Source organism: Poecilia reticulata, linkage group LG16, assembly GCF_000633615.1.
Source record: "Poecilia reticulata strain Guanapo linkage group LG16, Guppy_female_1.0+MT, whole genome shotgun sequence".
Classification (NCBI taxonomy): Eukaryota; Metazoa; Chordata; class Actinopteri; order Cyprinodontiformes; family Poeciliidae; genus Poecilia; species Poecilia reticulata.
Window position 1 is genome coordinate 28,519,141 of NC_024346.1, and position 18,573 is coordinate 28,537,713.

Genomic DNA, 18,573 nt, shown 5'->3' on the forward strand with positions numbered 1-18,573 from the left:
CGGCTCCTCTCTGTGTTGTTCAGAGAGCCGGGTCTCTGATGTGGAACACCCAGTGAGTTCCCTCTCTCTCTCTTTCACTCTCATTCTCTCTACAAGTATGTCCTTAAGCAAGTCTCCACACTGATCTTCTGTCTTGTGTTCACTCCTCGTCACGGATGTTTCCCAATCAGACGCTGATTCCTGAGATAGGGCGTCGAGCCATTGTGTTCGTTTTCAGAGACTGGCGCCGATAGGGATCTGACTCGGTTTCTCCCACTTGCTCTCCTCGAGGCTAATTGTGGATGGTGTTAGCTAACTGTGCTAATGAACTTGTTCTCCGTCTTATCTAAATGGTTTCTCGTGTAAACCACACCCTCTTCTGAAAATCAGGAAACTCCCAGCAAGGTTTGTTTGGAATCCAGGAGATTTTCAGGAATTTCACCATTGAAATTTTGTGTAAAATGGTCAGAAGTTTTTTTTGTTTGTTTGTTTTTGCTTTGGCTGGTCAGTGCAGTGGCTAGACCAGCTGCCTTACACCATAAAGGTCCTGAGGCCTGAGAGCAATTATTATATTTACTTTGGTGAATGTGTGAGTTTTCTCTGGGTATTTTGCAATATCCAAACATGGATGACTGGTTCTAAGTTAGCCATTTGTATATGAAAAGTTTATGGATGCGACACATGGATGAATGGATATAAAAATGATGAATGAATGGATGCTTAATAAAAATATGATTTTTATTAAGCAATGAGTTAAGTTACTACTTTCTGAATCACTCTAAGAGCCAAAGGCTTCGTTCACACAGCAGCCGAATGTGATCCAAATCTGCTTTGTTTTGCCCAAATGTGACCCGTATCCGACTTTTTCACTGGAGTGTGAGTGGCCCAATTCCAATCTTTTCACTCCCCCTTCCTAAAACACAAAAATCTCATTTGTGTCATTTCCTTATGTGGAACTAAAACAGATCCGTCTGTTTTCAAAGTGTCTTCAGTTTGAACGTTCATGAAGCTTTTTTGACTCTTAACCTCATTGATGTGAGATGTGTCATAATTCTGCAACAAAACAAGCCACAGGACAAAAACAATGGCTGAAAATTATAATCCATGAGTATATGAACTCAGTATCACATCACAATCCCACCATTCCTGACTCTGACTATGCATCCAAACAGACTTGTCTACATAAGTCGCAGTCAATGCTCCACAAAAGACCATTGCTATTAGTTGTGCTTTTTGTTAGCTTTCCTCATTTTGTTATGATCTTGTGACGATCCAGACAGCTCCCATTGCTGAATGAACTTTTAAATTATTCCACGTCATAAAATGATCCATTATTACTTGCGTAAACAGTGCACAGCAGTGAGGCGTATAAGTTCTTCTTCTTCGGGTCGCTTTGGGATCGTAAACTGTTCATACAGAAGTCTGACTGCGGTCGCATTTCATTTCATCAAAGGGCATTGAGACCTTCTGTGTGATGGTAGCCGGCACGGCCATACCACATGGAAACATCAAGTCACGCAGAGCATTACCCAACCTGATGTAAAATCTGCTCTTTGGCCGAGGAAAATCACTCTAAAGTCAGGAGAAAATACAACCCTGTTGAGGCTGTCGGGGTTACTGGAGGCACATTTTCATTAAAAGCTCGCGGTGCCAAACTGAGGCCGTGGAGTTTGAAAGGCACGGGCATTTACAAGGCAGAGAGGATGCAGTAAAAGACACCGATGGTTTGGACACCGACGTCCAGCGAAGGAGCAGACCTGACCTGACATTAAGAGTCAGGATCAGGTTCTTTTAGATGCTTTGATTTTCACCAGTAGTTTCTTCCCTCCTTTAAAAAAAACATATTAGGTTGGCAGTACAGCTTTTGTACCAGGAAGGATGCAAAACAGCTTACAGGATGAAAAACTTGCTATCACAGCAGAGTGAGAGCTTTAGAAGGAAATGGTGTTGTTTCATTATCGTAATAAGTAATTTTTTTTTTTTTTTTTTGAGTCACAAATGAGTGACCTACCACAGAAGGAGGGGCAGATGGAGGAAATAAGTGTGGCCAGAGTGGCAGCAGAAGAAATATGATTACCTTTTTACTCAAATCTCTTCTATCGGTGGACTGATGGCCAGGTTTCTATAGCCAGCTGGACGCCTGCCAGGGCGAGGCAGGGGTCATCCGAAGGAGTGGCCATCTGATTCACCCAAAGATCACATTCACACACACTGAAATACTTACACATCAATAAAAATTTAAAAGGAAAAAAAAAACACATCCCAGACATTTATTTTACACCCCCTCCCTTCTTTCCCTTTCAAGACATCAAACATGCACATGCTGAAAGCACAGCTTCACTCACATATAAAAAAAAGTCTCATTTTTTTGACTCCAGCCAACCCAGAAGGGGGATTTGTGGCCAATCCATCTTCTGCCACACTCCAAAGAACAAAAACATGAAAAAAGAGAGAAATATAACAATGGCCATTTCAGGTTTAATGCACATATGTCATGCTAGGAGAAAACCAAGGACCAGATGGCCGTGATACCGTGGCAGGTGCCTCGACAAATGTTTGCGGTCACCCATGCTGCTATTTATATCGAGCCGAAACACAGACAGGCAAATATTTGCAACAGGACAGAGGGGCCCTTTATGTTGAGAGGTCAGAATGATCATCAATATAAACAGATGGGATCAAACGTTCTGGACACCTGTCGAATAAAAATGAGCAATTATTTCGATTGTCGATAACTTAAGGTAAACTAAAGAAAAAAGAAAACGGAACAAAAATCAAAGTGTGTTATTCTAAAATGTGTTCTTTGTGACCCACAATTTTTAACCCACAGTTCATCAGAAGGATTAAAGGAGGAGTTCTGAAACTTTGTGTTCATAGTACAAATCGGGGAAAGGTCAAAGGAACATCTAGAGATGAGCAAACTGATGGCAAGCTTAATTAATTTTGGCAATAAAGTTTAATGAGTAATCTAATTTTATTAGTGATTTTACCTTCATTGCTTTTCATGTCCTCATCTATGTGCGATAATGAAGGAAATAAACTGGACCTAAAGTGTAACCAGACACTGTAGCATCCCAACTGAGGTAAAACTCACAGATACCCAGAGACAAAATACACATGAAGCTCCTGGAATAATGTCTGCTTTCAGTGAACTGCCTAAAATAGTTGGACAGAAAATGACCTACATTTATAGGGAGGTTTTAAATTATGCATTTAAAAAAATTTTCCATTTGAAATAATCATAATAAAAAGAAACCTTATTTTTTTGGCCTCTTTGCCACTCCAACACAGGTTAGCTGGGTTTAGAAATGCTCACACATGTCCACTCGGACACACTAAAGGACTTTCTGACTCTGGTCTCCTGGTTCTGTTTGATTACACCACCTGATTACAGTTGCCTTTGATTCCCAATAACTGGAACATTGATCAATATTTTTAAGCAATATTTCATGATGATTATTCTTAATAATTTTGATGATGAGATTTGACAATGTATTTTTACTGTTCATTTAGTAATTGGTTATTGTTTGATGTTTTTATGGTGTAAAGCCCATTGAACTGCCTTGTTGCTGAAACGTGCTATTGCAAATAAACTTGACTTGACTCGACACAAATGGTGAAAGAATATTGAGAACACAGTCAAATGCAAAAAATCTTTCATCTTACTATGTAGAGGACGTAATAAGATGCTCTCAAACGTATTTACTTGGTACTAAGCTAACGTTAGCATTCTCTCTCTTTTTATAGGACTTGTTGATAAGTCGGCTCACAACATATTATGAGTCGGAAGACAAAACATCCGCAGAGTTGTTCTCTTGTTTCCTAAGCTAGGACTTTTGCTCTAAATGCCGTAATTATGAATAACTGGTATGTAGGAGAGTCCTTGTCACACACCTTGCTCTAAAGATGAGCAGTGGTTCCGATTCACTTTGCTCTTCAGCCTGGATCTTGGTCTGAATCTGGACTTCCATCATTTACTGGTTCTGAGCATGAATAATTCCAGATACCTTTGCGGCGAGACTTTACTGCGAACACATTTCAACAGTCAAGTTGCTCTCGGGGAACGAGAAATTTTCCAACTCATCACCCGAGTCCATTATAAAGTCGGGGTGTCGTCAGGGAGGGAGGGGCGAGCCGAAATGAAGCAGAGAGACAAACGGCGCACCCAGATGCAGATTAGGCTGCAGAAGATGAGGGTGTAAAAGGGATTTAATGGTAGGATGGATTAGAGAAATCCTTGTAACAATGTTAAATAATTATGGTTCCAGCCGAGATCAAAGCACCATTGATTGAACCCCTCAAGCCTTCAGCACGCAAAGTCTTGGAAAGCAAAGATTGGTAAACTCGTGCTCAGACCACTCCGGCTGCTCCACTTAAATTGGATTGGAAATATTAGGATATAGATGAATCCTTCAGGAGGCTTTTCGCAAAGCTTTTGTCACCGGAAATGTAGCTTGGGAGCGCTATGAAAGGTTTGATAGTGTACTGTCTCGACAGAATCATAAGAAGAGGGTGTCGCAGCTGTCTCCGCTGATACCTAAGCGTTTTAAGTAGACTTATAGACACACTTGACTGTTATATCAGCAAACCGAAAACTTTCGGCGCAGGCTTTTCGTTCAAGGTTTTATTTTTTATTTTTTTATCACCCCCCTTCCCCCTCTCTCCACCTCACACTCCGCCACCCCACAACACACACACACACACTCCGTCTCTCCTTCGTCATGTAATCAAGAAATTTGGACGTGCATCATTGCAATTCCTCCACAGAAAAGGGAAGGTTTTTATCTCGCTCCTCCAGAGGTTTATTCAAAGTCTTCTGACAAGTCTCACAAAACATGACTGACACTGCGATTGCTGATACAGATGATGAAAGTCCATCAGCCGGCTCCTCGGCGAGTTCTGGGCTCTGGGTGATGTAAAATTAAATTGCAATCAAAGTGCCTGAATGTAAACAACGACTTGCCACCTCTCTAAATACGCTTTGTTTCTTAAGAGATTGCCGACGAAGGCCTCGCGTCGCCTGCGTCACCTGTGTGTGGAGAAAACACCCCCACCCTCTCCGAACCGCACACACAGTGATGAATGATGAAATATGCAACAAAGAGATTAGACAAATCACTGTACTCCTGTGCCGCTTCGCCTCGATGCAAATTTAGCCACTGATCCGCTGTATAAGAGGCTTTATGAGGGAACTTCATGGTTGTTAGTTATATAATCTAAAATAGGGCAAAATGCAATCACCGTTCTTATCATCTGAGGAAGATGTCACTATATTCTGCTCCAGTTTTTTTCCTCTTTTCTTCTTTTTTTTCGCGCATCTGTGGGATGATGCGCGGAAGCCGAGAACGCTGTAATAAGATCATTGACTTCCAGCCATTTTGTCCGCATTTCTGTCCACTCACAATGGAGTCTTTTGACTGTAATTACGATTTTCAGATGATTCACGCAGAAAGAAGGGGGGTGGGGGGGGGGAAATAGAGCCACTGCTAAGTATGGCCATGTTAAAGAAAGCGCAGCTGGTGGTGATGGTTCTGCCTTGGGGGGGACGTGACACCCGTTGCATCTTTCTTTAGAACGTGTTTGTTCTGCAGCAGTTGCCCTCCGAGGCGCTGTGGCTGCTCAGGTTTTTTTTTTTTTTTTTGAAGAGGTATCGTTGTAATTGGCTGAATATGTGATGTGTGTGTTTAGCATTAGCATGGAGACTCCCCATGCAATCGTCGCTGGAGGATATAGCGCTGGGTAAACTCTGGGATTGCTCTGTTGAAACTTATTCACATGTGCAATGCTTCCATTTCTTGCCGCCCGTGTTAAATAAAAATTCTAGTTGAGTGAATTTGGGTTAAATGATTAAAGTTTTCTTTTTTTCCAATCCAAGTCCCCAAATTGTGCATAAATTCTTATGCGTGTGTTGAGTTTTACTGTCAGCAAGTTTCCAGTTGGGCTCAACTGAGCTGATTTTCACTCAATGCTCCCAAATCCTCAATACTATTCTGAAAGTATTAATACCTCTGAAAACTCAAACTCAGACAGATTTTGTAATAAGCAATTTTTAAATCTTTCAACAGAGTCTTAACTAGGTTCAGGTCTGGACTTTGAGTGGTCCGTTTTAGCCTGAATGTGCTTTCATTTAAATCAGGTCTGGCTTGTTTTTGTCAAGTCTTTTGCTGCCTCTAACAGGTTTTATTGCTGGTTTTCTCAATATTTTCCACCGTGCTTCACAACACTTCTTTCTGCTTTCCTAGCATCCCAACAGAGTGATGCTGCCACCACCGTGTTTCACTGTAGGGACATGTTAAGGGTGCTGTTGCATTTTTAATTTTCGTCCATAGCAAAGGGCTTTGGGTGTAGACCATCAACCAAAGCAGGGGTACCCAAACAGTTTGGCCTGTCATTTTTTAAAAAGAAATAAGACCAGTGAGTGAGGATTAGTTAGTGAATGAAATATACATTTCATCATTTAAAAGTCATATTTAGTATATTAGTGTAACAATTTTTTTCTTACATTTATTTATTTCATCATGCAAATACATTTAATTATCTGGTTGGTGTCTTGTGACCCCCCTGGGGAGGTCATGACCTTCACTTTGCCTACATTTCCAATGAATTCTGTGGTTAGTCTTTCCATTTTGATGCTGCACAGAGGGAGCACTGTTGCCTTGTAGCAGAGGGTACTGGGTTCGGATCCCAGCTTGGGGCCTTTCTGTTCTCCCTGTTTCTGCACGGATTCATCTGGGACCTTCTAAGGAAAAATTTATTTATACTGAGATTGCACTGCATAAAAGGGAATTTAATTTACTAATTGTGACCTGAATAAAAGAGTAAAGAGGGCTGAATGCATATGGGTTTCTTTTTATAAAAAAGTTGAACAGCAAAGCTCTACATTTTATTGGCCTATCATAAAGTAAAATGAATAAAAAAATTATTGAAGCATGTAGCTGTAACAAAAAGTACAAGAAGGTAATGATACTTTTGCATGGAAGTGTAGAGTATTGTTCCTGTCTATGTAGCGCATTTGTACCAGAGTACTGTCTTCACACTGATTGGTTGACAGCCTTCTGTTGACGATTGTCATGCCAACCCTGCCTCCTCTTTGGAGGTGGGCGTGTGGGTAGGGCCTGTTTGTCGAGGGAATTAAAGTCCCCCCAAATAATAGCAATAATCATGATTCTGGAAAGTTAATAAAAATGGCATGCTCTCCCCCTGATCGTGCAAATGCTGTGGTATTCAATTATGCAATTTTCATTGGCATATTAATCATCTTTTCAACAAACAACCCACCGTTAATTAAAGCAAAGCATGGATAAAGACGTGTTGCCGGATCATCACTCCGTTTATCGCCGCTCGCACACCCGCAGTTAAGTAAATTCAGGCTGTGAGATGAATTTCAATGGTCTCCCTGTTCCTTCGCTCAGTGTGTTTGTGCTTGGCTGTATAGGTAACCTTATATTTATGCTCATCATGTTACAGGTGTGGGATTTGGGATGTTTTACAGAAAATAATACAATTGCTAATTATTTTAGTTATTTGACTTTTTTTCCTGTCTCTCACACATTTTCCCATCAGATTTGAATGAAAATTGTCACTGATTTGGTTTGCTACAGGTGAATCATTTAAGATTTTGTTATGACTTCCGACTGGCCACACTAAATATGTAGCGACTCTCAAAGTGTTCACAGCTTGGTTTCCATCATTCTTCTTGTACAATTCAACTGAAAACAAAAGAATTGGAGGGAAAAAATATATCAATATTTGGGCATTTAGTTATTGGCTAAAGCCAATATAATCAGGGAGGTAATAAAAGATAAAAATGATCTCATTGGACAAACGTATCAGTCAGGAATAGGGTATTAAAAAATCCAATGTTATTTTATTTGCATAAAGGACAATTTCATCAAGTATTGTTTAATCAGCTGTGTTCTCCATGTTGATGCATCACAAGAAAATTAGAAACAAGTCACCGGAGCAGAGACACAGAAAAAAATTAAAACACCCATTTCTAAGAAAATAGTGACTTTGAATTATTTATTTTTTTTTGGCAAAATATACTTTTTAAGCTCTGTATTTGAACTCAGCTTGCTTACAGAATCAATCTGTGCTTTTTTGGTCAGGCAGGAGAAACTCCCAGCTGATTAACATACCAGGGTGTATCGGCTATTCACACGCTTTTGATGTAGGTTTCAGCCAATAAGATGAAAGCTTGAAGGAAGCACATGGCTAATTACGAGCCATGTGTCTCCACCACATCACCTGACCACATGCATGTGTGCTGGAAAGCTGGAGATGTAGGATTGTATTTCTCGGCATCATTCAACCATATGACATTAAGATTTTGACATTACTTAGCAAGAGACTAGCACTAAGTTTGTCAAATTAGTAGCTGTCTATTTAGCTATTTTTATAGTAGATATTTGGTGAAAAACTGTACAAATGTACATCATTCCTCACTGCGCTGGATAAATGTTCTATTATTAATGTCTCCTGTTAAGTATTAATGTCTCCTATGAATTCAAAAAATGGTTAATGGAAGCGGCATTGAAGAGAAATATTGACAGTGGTGTTCGATCACATTTCTGCATAAAACACGGAAACAAACTTCTGACCAATCGCACCACACTTTGCAAACAGCTCTGTTGAAATTGGATGGCTCTCTGAGAACAAAATGATGCAATTTTCATCACGTGTCTACATAAGTCAGTGGATTTCATTTGGCCTCAAAAGTGCGCAAATTGGAATTACGAATATGTTTGCTTAATCTAAACACAGTAATATAGAAAACGACTCGTTTTTCGATTAAAAGTTTTTGCACTAGGATTATGTGGTTCTTTGACCATATCTAAATTAGCACATTTCCTAAAACTGCAATAAAACACTTTTTTGAGTCATGTGATCAACAGGCGGATGTTACTACTGGCAATAAAGACAAAGGAGTGGTAGGAGGATGATGGCGCTGCATGTTATTGACTTTTTGTGTGAACCAAATGATTCACACATGATTTTATTTGCATTTCTCATTTAACAGAAACACTTCATTATGCAAAATTGTGTTCTTTCAACATTAGCGGAATATTGACAAAACTTTGAATGCTGCGCACATTTGTAATGAAAATGAATCTAATAAGATCCTATTTCTGCACCTTAGATGAAGTATGTGGGAGCCTTAAGACATCCAGAACCGGTCTTACTTTCTTTTTTCCTCTTCCGTTTTCCCCTGTGTGCCTTGCTCATTGCTGGCAGGGGATGGAGATTACCGGGGATCTGGGAAGATACGGACTTCTCTCTAATCAAAGCTCTGCTGTCATTCAGTCGCTAAATAGAAGTAGGGAAAATGTCTTGGTGACGGGAGAAACCAGTCAGGCTGTGCAAGTGCCGGCAGAGGAATGGGGGGAAAAAATGAGAATTCAAGGCATCTGCAGACGTGCTGCTTGTCCCCCGTCCCTCATTGTGGAGCAACTTTATCAGCACCAGCCGCTCACCCACTCGCTAAACTGGAGGGCCAGTCGCCTCTTAACTTAAACATAAGATCTTTGTGGTTTGAAGCACTCGGCTGCTCTGCTCCCAGTGTGGAGCTGAAAGGCAAACACGAGTCCAGTGTCGCCGTCTGCCATCAGAAAATCACACCTCATGGAGAACTTGTTTGTGCTGCGCTAGCTCGAATCTAAATGCACTCAAACAGACTGTTGCACCGGAGCAAGATCCCCCACCTCCACCAGCGCCATCCCTCAAAAGAAGAAAAAAAGAGAAAGATGATGGAGAGAGAAAGAGGAAGAGAGATGGAGATGGAGAAAAGAGGCGGAGGAGTGAGAAAGGGGGAGAGAAAAGTCAAAAACCTCCACATAACAATGCCGGAGAAAAATCAGAACATTTTCCACCGAAAGATGGGCCATTTCCAAATCCTTGTGCCCTATCAGACAAATTAAAGTAAATCAAGCATGAAATGAAGCAGAAGAGCCCGGAGATAAGGCTCCTTTAAGTCGTTTACAGATTAGGACAGAGGAAGAGAGAGAGAGAGAGAGGGAGAGGGAGAGAGGTGCATCTGGTCTCTGGCTGTGAAGGAGGCTAGTTTCTCATTTCACAATAGCAGGCTGTGTATAGGATTACTCTCCCCTGTCACCGACATGAGGAGCGGTGGGGGAATAGACGTCCACAAGAAAACGTGTCTAAATATGTACCCCCCCCCCCCACCTCAGAAACCGTTCCGGACCCGGGACCTCTCAGCGCCGGGGAGGTGGGGGGGATTCAGATGCCATGATAAGCTCACGCGAGCCGGGCGGCGTACGTCTGAGCCGCTCCATGCCTTCCGTTTGTCATTTTGGACGCCTACTTCACCTTTTTCTTTTTGCTCAAGTGGATTCATCACACGCACACACACACAAAAACCCAAAGCGCTCTGGGGATTGGCCGCAACGCGTCACATGACTGTACGGCTGTCAAGAAGAGTTGGTCTATGGGGGGGGAGAGAAGAGTTGTTAAATTATATCCTCAATATAGTTTTAGGTTGTTTTGTTTTTTTTTATTGCTCAGTAAACTGGGTTGTTTAATTTTGTATTTCCTGCTTCTGTTTTCTGCCTGACATCAGCAGATTATTTGCGGTTGTATTTTTAGGCCTTGTTTAATTGCGGAATTAGACTTTACAGTGTTCAACACACACACACGCCTTCGCGGAGACACACGCTCCCCCGGAGACACACGCTCCCCCGGAGACGCCCGCCGTCTCCCACACGGGGGAAAGAGGCCTTGTGCCTCGCCAGGTTTCGTCTCATTCTTTCCGGGGTCGAGGTTGTGGGTCTGAAACCCACGACCTTGGCCTTGCCGTGCCTCGGAGTCTTGGGTTTAGCTCCGGTATCGCGCCATCTCAGAGCATTTTAAAAATACTCCTGAAACTCAATGATTTAACCCGCTTTTTTACGCTGTTCGCATCAAAACTGGATGAAAAGGAGCTTAATCCATCTTATCTGGTGACTGTCAAACCACTCGCGCTAAAACCTACTCACAAAAGACAAGTAGGTCACCCAGGAAAGAAATAAACAGAATTCCCTGTTACTCAGGGGAAGTTCAGCCTGGTAATTGACTTGGGGGAAGAAGCATGAGCAGATGCTTTTAAAAAAAGTCACTTTCTGAATTAACTGCAGAATGTTGAACAAGCGAGAAGACACTGTTTACTGGTCACTTTCTTCTTCTTTGGTGATACATATACTTGTATTTCTGGATTTCAAACCAATGTTAAATTTTACCTTGTTATGATAACCATACTGCTTCAAATCATTTGTATCCCATTCAATAAATTAAACTATTGAAAAGCGCCCATTTATTTTAGAAACTTTATCACTAATTGAAACGCATCATAAGGATTCCTGTTAACTTTGATAATGTCCCACTAGCAGCTGATGAAAACATGTTTAAAATTAGAATGTTACTTCAGACCAATACAAAGGAATTTTAAGACACAGGAATGTGACCTTACTGAAAACACTGTTTTTACTTCTAAATGTAAACTAAAGTAAAAATCTAGGGGAAAAAAAACCCCGGCTAGATTTTGTGTTTTTCAAGTATTTATCATGATTTAGCTCAAAATCTTAACCAATTTTGCTTAAATGTAACATAGTATAACCAGTTGGCATTAGCTAGTAATTAGCAGGGCCTCCAGTCCGGCGCCAATATTAATAGAGTATATGTTGCTTGTAGCTTGACAGTTGTAGCTTTAACAGACTGTAACCTTGACACCGATGAGCAGACTGCTTTTGGTGTCATCCATATTTTTTGAAAGAAATGTAAACAAATGACTTCACATCAAGACTCAAACAGCAACTTCCCTTCTTGCTTTTTTCATCCTGTTGTCTCCCAAGCAGCCTCCAGTCTCACTACACACACACACACACACACACACACACACACACTGACCATCCCTCACTCATCCTGTCACGCTCAGGTAGAGTAATGTCCCTTTGATGGTTTTGAAATTTGAAAGAAAAGCATTTAAACAGATCAGATTGCTGCGGGAGCGCTTTGTGTCCTCTAGATGTTGTCTGTGATATCTGTGTGTGAGGACAGTCATTCTTTAAGTTTTGCTGTCTCCTCTTACATGCCTTCAGCAGGAACTGCAGTGCCTGGCTCAAAGATGGATGCCTCAGAGATTGTTGTCAGCCGTCCTGCTGCTAACTTCTCCTGGCTTTTTGATGAGACCGAGTGTCTGACAGCTGGTATATCTCGGGTGTTCAATGACGCCCAGCTATAGCAGTTCTGTTGTACTGCAGGACTGAGCTTCTGGTCTGTGTGTAAATTTGCAGTAGCAGTTCTGTAAAACGTCCTCGTTTTATACTTTCCTGGTTAGTCCCATTTTTTTTAAAGGGCAAGGCTTCGAACAGATCATTCAGCGAAGGTTTATAATTCGGTAACAACTCAATTTGTCATTTAAAAAAATATTTTATTAGAGATGTGCAATATACATGTTGCACATCTCTAATTAATATAAAAATATGTAGGAAAATGCGGCAATATCAGTACTGGCATCGGCCCAAATTTTCATATCAGTACATCTCTATATTTTATGATATATGATATTCTTGGATCTTGAACTGATTACTGTGAAATCTATTTAGATACTTATAAGCAAATGACTGAACCTATATGGGAATTTAACCCAGATCTTCCCAAATGCAGGATGATATGATATGAGAATCTGTGGTGCAACCAACTTGAAGTGCAATATATAGAAGATGATTTACTAAATTTACTAACTGGCAATTTACTGAGAAATACCTCCAAGGTCATTTATTGACTAGGGTCACTACATATGGTGTTTCATGTTGAAATATGAAAATGTGAAAAAATGAGTCTGAATCTTCTGCCTAACCCCCTCTTAGCCTGTAGGTGGAGATTCACAACTGAAATGCAATAATAACTTTGGCTTGCTTTTCATTTTTATTTATAAATTTTGACTTGTAGTTTGACATATCAGTCTCAACATACACAAGTTGTATTTTAAAAAAAAAATAAATCAGCGTAATTCAAGCCATCAATTTGTAGTAAGGGTGCATCAAAGAATGTGTTCTGATTTCCTTAATTCTGGGAGATCAGTGATTGCCCAACACTTCCATGTGAAGCTGATCTTATCCATTGATCTCATGAAACTCGGCAAAGGTCTAAAACTCAGTTACTGTCCTCTGTTGCTCTGCTGTGAGGTTTGACTGACAGACTCATCCACCAGGTCATGTTTGCAGTCAACATTAGTCAGCCCACCGTTGCCAGCTCAGCAACCTTCTTGTTATATTTCAGACAAAAATACAATTATCGGCAAAAATCTGAATTGGTTGGGCTTTATAAATATTGGCAAAACAATCGGCCAGAAAACTGCCATCGGTGCACCCTCAGTTTGAATCATCAGCTTATAACCAATCCCCATGCCAAACATAGATGAGACAAAAGGAAACAAAACAACAACAACAAAACATGATACTTAAATTTAGCCCCCCATGTTAACGCCAACCCTTTTTCAAGATTCTACACCAATTGGGTTGATTTCTGGTTAAAAATGCAGCTATCTCTAAGTTAGTGTGTTGGACCTAGAGGTAGGTGGAAAGGGGTGAAGCAGTAGGTGTTTTAGGGTTGGGGAAGAGGATGGGAGGGGAGGGTCCCCCAATGTATTAAAACAAATGCCCTTCTCAAAGATAATAGCGCGGGCTGCGGGTTATAAATGATGCATTTTGCTCACCGAGACCTGATAATAGCAGTTTGGGCACAAGGGGAAGAAAGTTCATCGCTCTCTTATCAAAGCTCTGTGACATTTCTCCTTCAGCTGTAAAATTCCATATCACATATCTGCTTTAAAGATGTGGAACCTTTTGTTGAACCGATAGAGCGCGTTCCATTTCGTTCCAATACGGCTCCCCTCTCATGGTATATTAATTTATAGCCCATTTGCCGGCTCCGTAACGCAGCCTATCACCGGAGATGACTGGGATTCGGCGGGACGTCTGCGGATTGCCGCACACAGGTTATTGAACTTTGAACAGCAGTAATTTATTTGCTTTGATTCAAAGGCGCTGCTTGATATCAAGGAGTATGGTGTGTGTGTGGGTGTGTGTGTGTGTGTGTGCGTGTGTGAAGTCAGAGCGCGACGTGCCTCTCTCCACTTGCTCTCACTCATTCTTTGTTTTCCTGCAGCATCCGTCCTTACTGTTAATACACTGCCGATAACCGGGGGAAGAGGCGAAATCAACCAAAGGCTGCTAATCAGGCTGTTTCTTTTTCTGCCACTGGCGGCTCCTTTTGGTTCAAGTGGCGTCTTTGAACTAGTTAAGGAAGTTAAATTGACGTTAAACACACCTTGGTCAGGTCTGTTTGCTTTGAGCCTACTGTAGAGAAAATTTGTCATCCGTCTCCATTAACACGTCCACTTCACACTGCAAATTACAAAAAAAAGAAAGATATCTGCACTTAATGTGCACTGAAAGGAAACAATGACATACAGTTTAATATATGGCTGCTCAGTTTATACTTCTTTCTGCTCCTTTTCATTCATGATTTCTTTTAGTTGTTACATAATGCATTCATATTTATTGAGTGAATGAAATGGAAAAACAAAATGAAATAATAGAGGTGTAATGTGATAACTTCCTGAAGGTGGCGTTTCAGAAAGAGCAGGAGTTTTTAAAAAGGCAGAGGCCCAATTTCAAGGCCTTAAGCTACAAAGTCAAACTTCTTTTGAGTCATATTTTATATATAAATAGCATTTCATAACAACTTAAGGCAACTTGATTGTTATAAAATGGCATTATGTGCCTGGAAAACATAATACTGCCCCTTTAACTGTGCTTTTAGGATGAATCCAAGGATATAATTTTCATAAAGCAAAAAAACAAAACAAAAAAAACTGTTTTTGACTTGAATGACACAACTGCTGCAAACCCTTCTAGTCTCTGTAAGGTTGGGTGAAAGGCGAATGCAGCGTATACTTGGTGAAATAAAAATGTTTCTTTATAAATAACTGGAAATGAAAAGAGAAAATTACAAGCTGAAGGATTGTTAAAAATCCTTTCTTTATATCTAATGACATCATTCAAAGGTAGAAAGTGGCAGCTCACCTCTCTGCCTGTCAGTGGCTCACACCCACTTATTCTTTAGATCATAGCAGGCTGGCGTCCCGCCACCGAGGAGCTCATTATCTCTCAGTTGTACGACACCGGAAGGAGAGGGGAACGCCCTGTTTCTCACCGCAGCTAAAAAGAAAGACAGGACACACATGCACACTTAAAAAAAGAAACAAAAACAAACAGATGCCAGCATGGAGAATCTTGGGTGCTATCTGAGGAGGATCTCCCCACACAAAGGGACATTCATTGGTCTGCCAAGTATCTGTGGAGTGCAGGGACAGACCCTGGAGTCTAGCGACAGATGATGATCTTATCGAAGGGTTGGGGGGCGTTGAGGCAGTGGGAGAAGGGAGTGAATGTGGTAAAGAAGTTTGGGTGGAGATTCAGATGAGGGAGAGGCGCAGCTCTTGAGCCACATGATGAGCTCATGTACTGTACTGCCAAGAGTGTGGCATTTAAGCATCGGACGGTGAGTTCAGTGTCCTAACAGACCATTACCAGCTTTTGGTTGGCTCTGCCTGCTGTCCACTACAAAAACACAAAATCTTAAAGTATACACTTGAGATAAGATACTAACAAGTAACTTTTCAGTAACATATAGGAACTTGTTTTAAGTCAGTAATTGTGGAATATTTATGAAAAAGTACCAGCTATAAGTGAAATACTAGTTGATCTAGTTCTTTTAAATCAGTATGAAGGAACTATTTGCTTTAAACAAGTTCATATTTCTTGTTGTTGGCTTTTCCGAAAAAGAGTTGGAAGAGAGATGGAAACACATTTGCCGAATAAGTACTGACATAACACTGGTGGGTCTGTGCCATACCAGAGGCACGGAACTCTGAAAAATGTCAAAGTCCAGACGTCCAGCATGAAGAGGAGTTCATGAAAACGAACCGATCGATGTTATGAAGAGTCGAGGGGAGCTCTTTTTTTTTTTGCCATGGCTGCTATTTTGCGGAGACCCTCCACTTGTATCTGCAACAGATGTGACAAGCCATCTGCAAGCCAAGGTCCTCAGGCAACATTTGGTGTGAGATGCACACAACTGGCACCTAAACATGGCGGACCGCAAATTATATCATACCCTCTTTATTACCATCTTCTTTTTGCACCTACACATTACCTTCTATGTGTTTTTTTGTTTGTTTGTTTTTGTTTCATCACAAAAAGCCCCACCCTGGATGTAAAGAGAAGGAGAAAGAGCCAGAGTTGTTGGCTGGGGAAGGCTTGTAGTGCATGTGCATGTGCATGTGTGTGTGTATGTCAAGCGGGGCTAAACAGGAACTTGCATCCAAGCGGTTAAAGGCCGTGGGTCTTATCTGAGGACAAACAGAATGCATCAAGCGGTGGCTGTTGCTCTCAGTGATGACGGCCAGCTGTGCACCAGTGTTTAATTATTTCTGTGTAATGAGCTTACCCACCTTCCACTGCAGCACCAGGAAGGCAGCATGCAACAGCAGGAGCGGGGGGAGGAGAGAGGAACGGGGGGCTGGGGGGAACAGCGGATACAAAGGGAGGGGAAGGATGAGATAAAGCTGTCGAGAATATCTAACTTTAAGGCCGATTCCAAAACCACGTAATCTCTCCGAAGCATAAATAAACACTGAGTTCATGTGCTGATGCTTCAAACTTTGCATCTACAGCCATCCACAGACTGTTCAGGAAGGAGCTTTTTTTTTTTTTTTTTTTTTTTTCCATGATACGTGACATTTACCTTTTTATTGTTGCAGAATTGACCGCCATTGATGAGGAATACGATCGGGTCATTTGTAGCCACTGGCGTCTTTAGACACAGCCTGGATCGCAGCTGAACATGCAAAGCAGCGCATAGGCACGCATTTCCATACCAACACAACAGACTGGCAACAATAGAGCGCCAACGAGATACACAGCTGATATTTACAGAGTAGGCCGACGCTGAATAGGTCGTTATGAAGCGAACGCATCACAAAGTTCACCGATCGCTGTGGCTCATTCAATGCGAGTCGAACCTGGTGGCCTCACGTGTTAACAAACGCTGTTAACAATGCATGTCTGGTTTGTTAAGACAAAAAATGCTGGGTGGGGAAAAAAAACAAGCAAATTTGAATTATTTTGCTGACCAAGGCTGAGGTCAAATATGGATGATTTAATAGGGTTGGAATCTGAGTTTGACCAAACATACTGACATTAGTCACATGACATTAGTTCGTATGACTAATGTCAAACAAAAATGAAGTTGACTAGCCTGGACAAAACCACTAGTTCTATTATTCACTTCATTCAGAGGGTCTGGACTTGGGGCTGTTAAGAAACGATTGCTTCCTATAGGCGTCAACTCTGTTGAAGTTTAAAATTTAACCCAGTTGCTAACTTTTGGACGTGACATATGTGATGCAGCAGTTTGATGCTATGAAGCAATTGTAAACAACCATCCTCCACTACAAAGAGAGAAGTGGCAAGCTGAATGAAATGACTATCACTCTTAATTCAATATTTGGCGGCATGGCCAACACAGGCTGAATGCCTTCGCTCACTTCCTCCACTGCCGATGCTAAAACTACAGACAGACTACAATTCTAAAACAATGCAGAAAAATGACGTCATCATTCACAGCTTCTTCTGTTTGCTGATTAGTCCAGTTGAAAATTCTACTTTAGAAATTCACTTCAATGGAAGAAATCCCAGACGAAGCAGGGAAGGGAGATGAGAATCAAACTGAATTATATAGAAAGGCTTTTGCCTTCCTATATATTCAAGAAGAAAATAGATTATTAAAAATTAATGTTTGGTTAAATTGGTTGATTCATGCATCCATGTCCCATATATATTTAATCCATAGTTTTTTCTGTTTCAAAATAAAACGCCACAAAACATATAGTCTCTTTGCTCACCCAACAAAGATCCAATGTTAGGTTAAAACTACCCAACTTCTGTCCTAACAGCAATGTTTCACAAATAATCTCACATAAGCACTGTCAAGTACTACTAAAAGTATGTTTGGTCAGATTTCCCCCGGCTTTACGGCGTTGCCAGAGCAACCAGTTTGAACTCCTAAAGCGTTGCATACTTTCTCTCTGCAGCACACGCTGGAAACATCCTCCTCTGCAAACCACGTCACGGCCCGCCACGAGGTTTATCATAACTATTTGATTAATCGCCATCCTAGAAAAAAAGTACACTGAATCTAAGTGATAAGATAGCCGGGGGTGTCGGGGAGGTGAGCACCGGTAGTACTAACAGTGCTATCCGGTCCCGCTGTTAATTAACTGCGGCTCTGCAGAGCGCTAACAAGGGATCTTGCTTTCCTGGAACAACAGAAATAGGCCTGCCACTAGCTCCCCTCAGCAGCCAGCGAGCCTGCACTGTCTCACAGAGATTATCTCCACACAAGACACCTTTCAAGTAAGGTTAGGGCTCCCTGCGTCTGAGGAATACCATCAGATGGATGCTCGCTTGATTTGCTAATCCACGCTGAGAATGCCTGGCTTTAACCTTCACAGCTTTGTTTTTATATATATATATA

The 18,573-nt window shown here is 41.3% G+C and overlaps 1 protein-coding gene across 2 annotated transcripts in view; it reads left to right on the forward strand.

Moving 5' to 3' along the window:
- The window catches only part of zfpm2a (zinc finger protein, FOG family member 2a), a 164,842-nt gene that overhangs the window by 56,780 nt on the left and 89,489 nt on the right, over positions 1-18,573 (forward strand). The gene's annotated exons all lie outside the window — the stretch shown is intronic.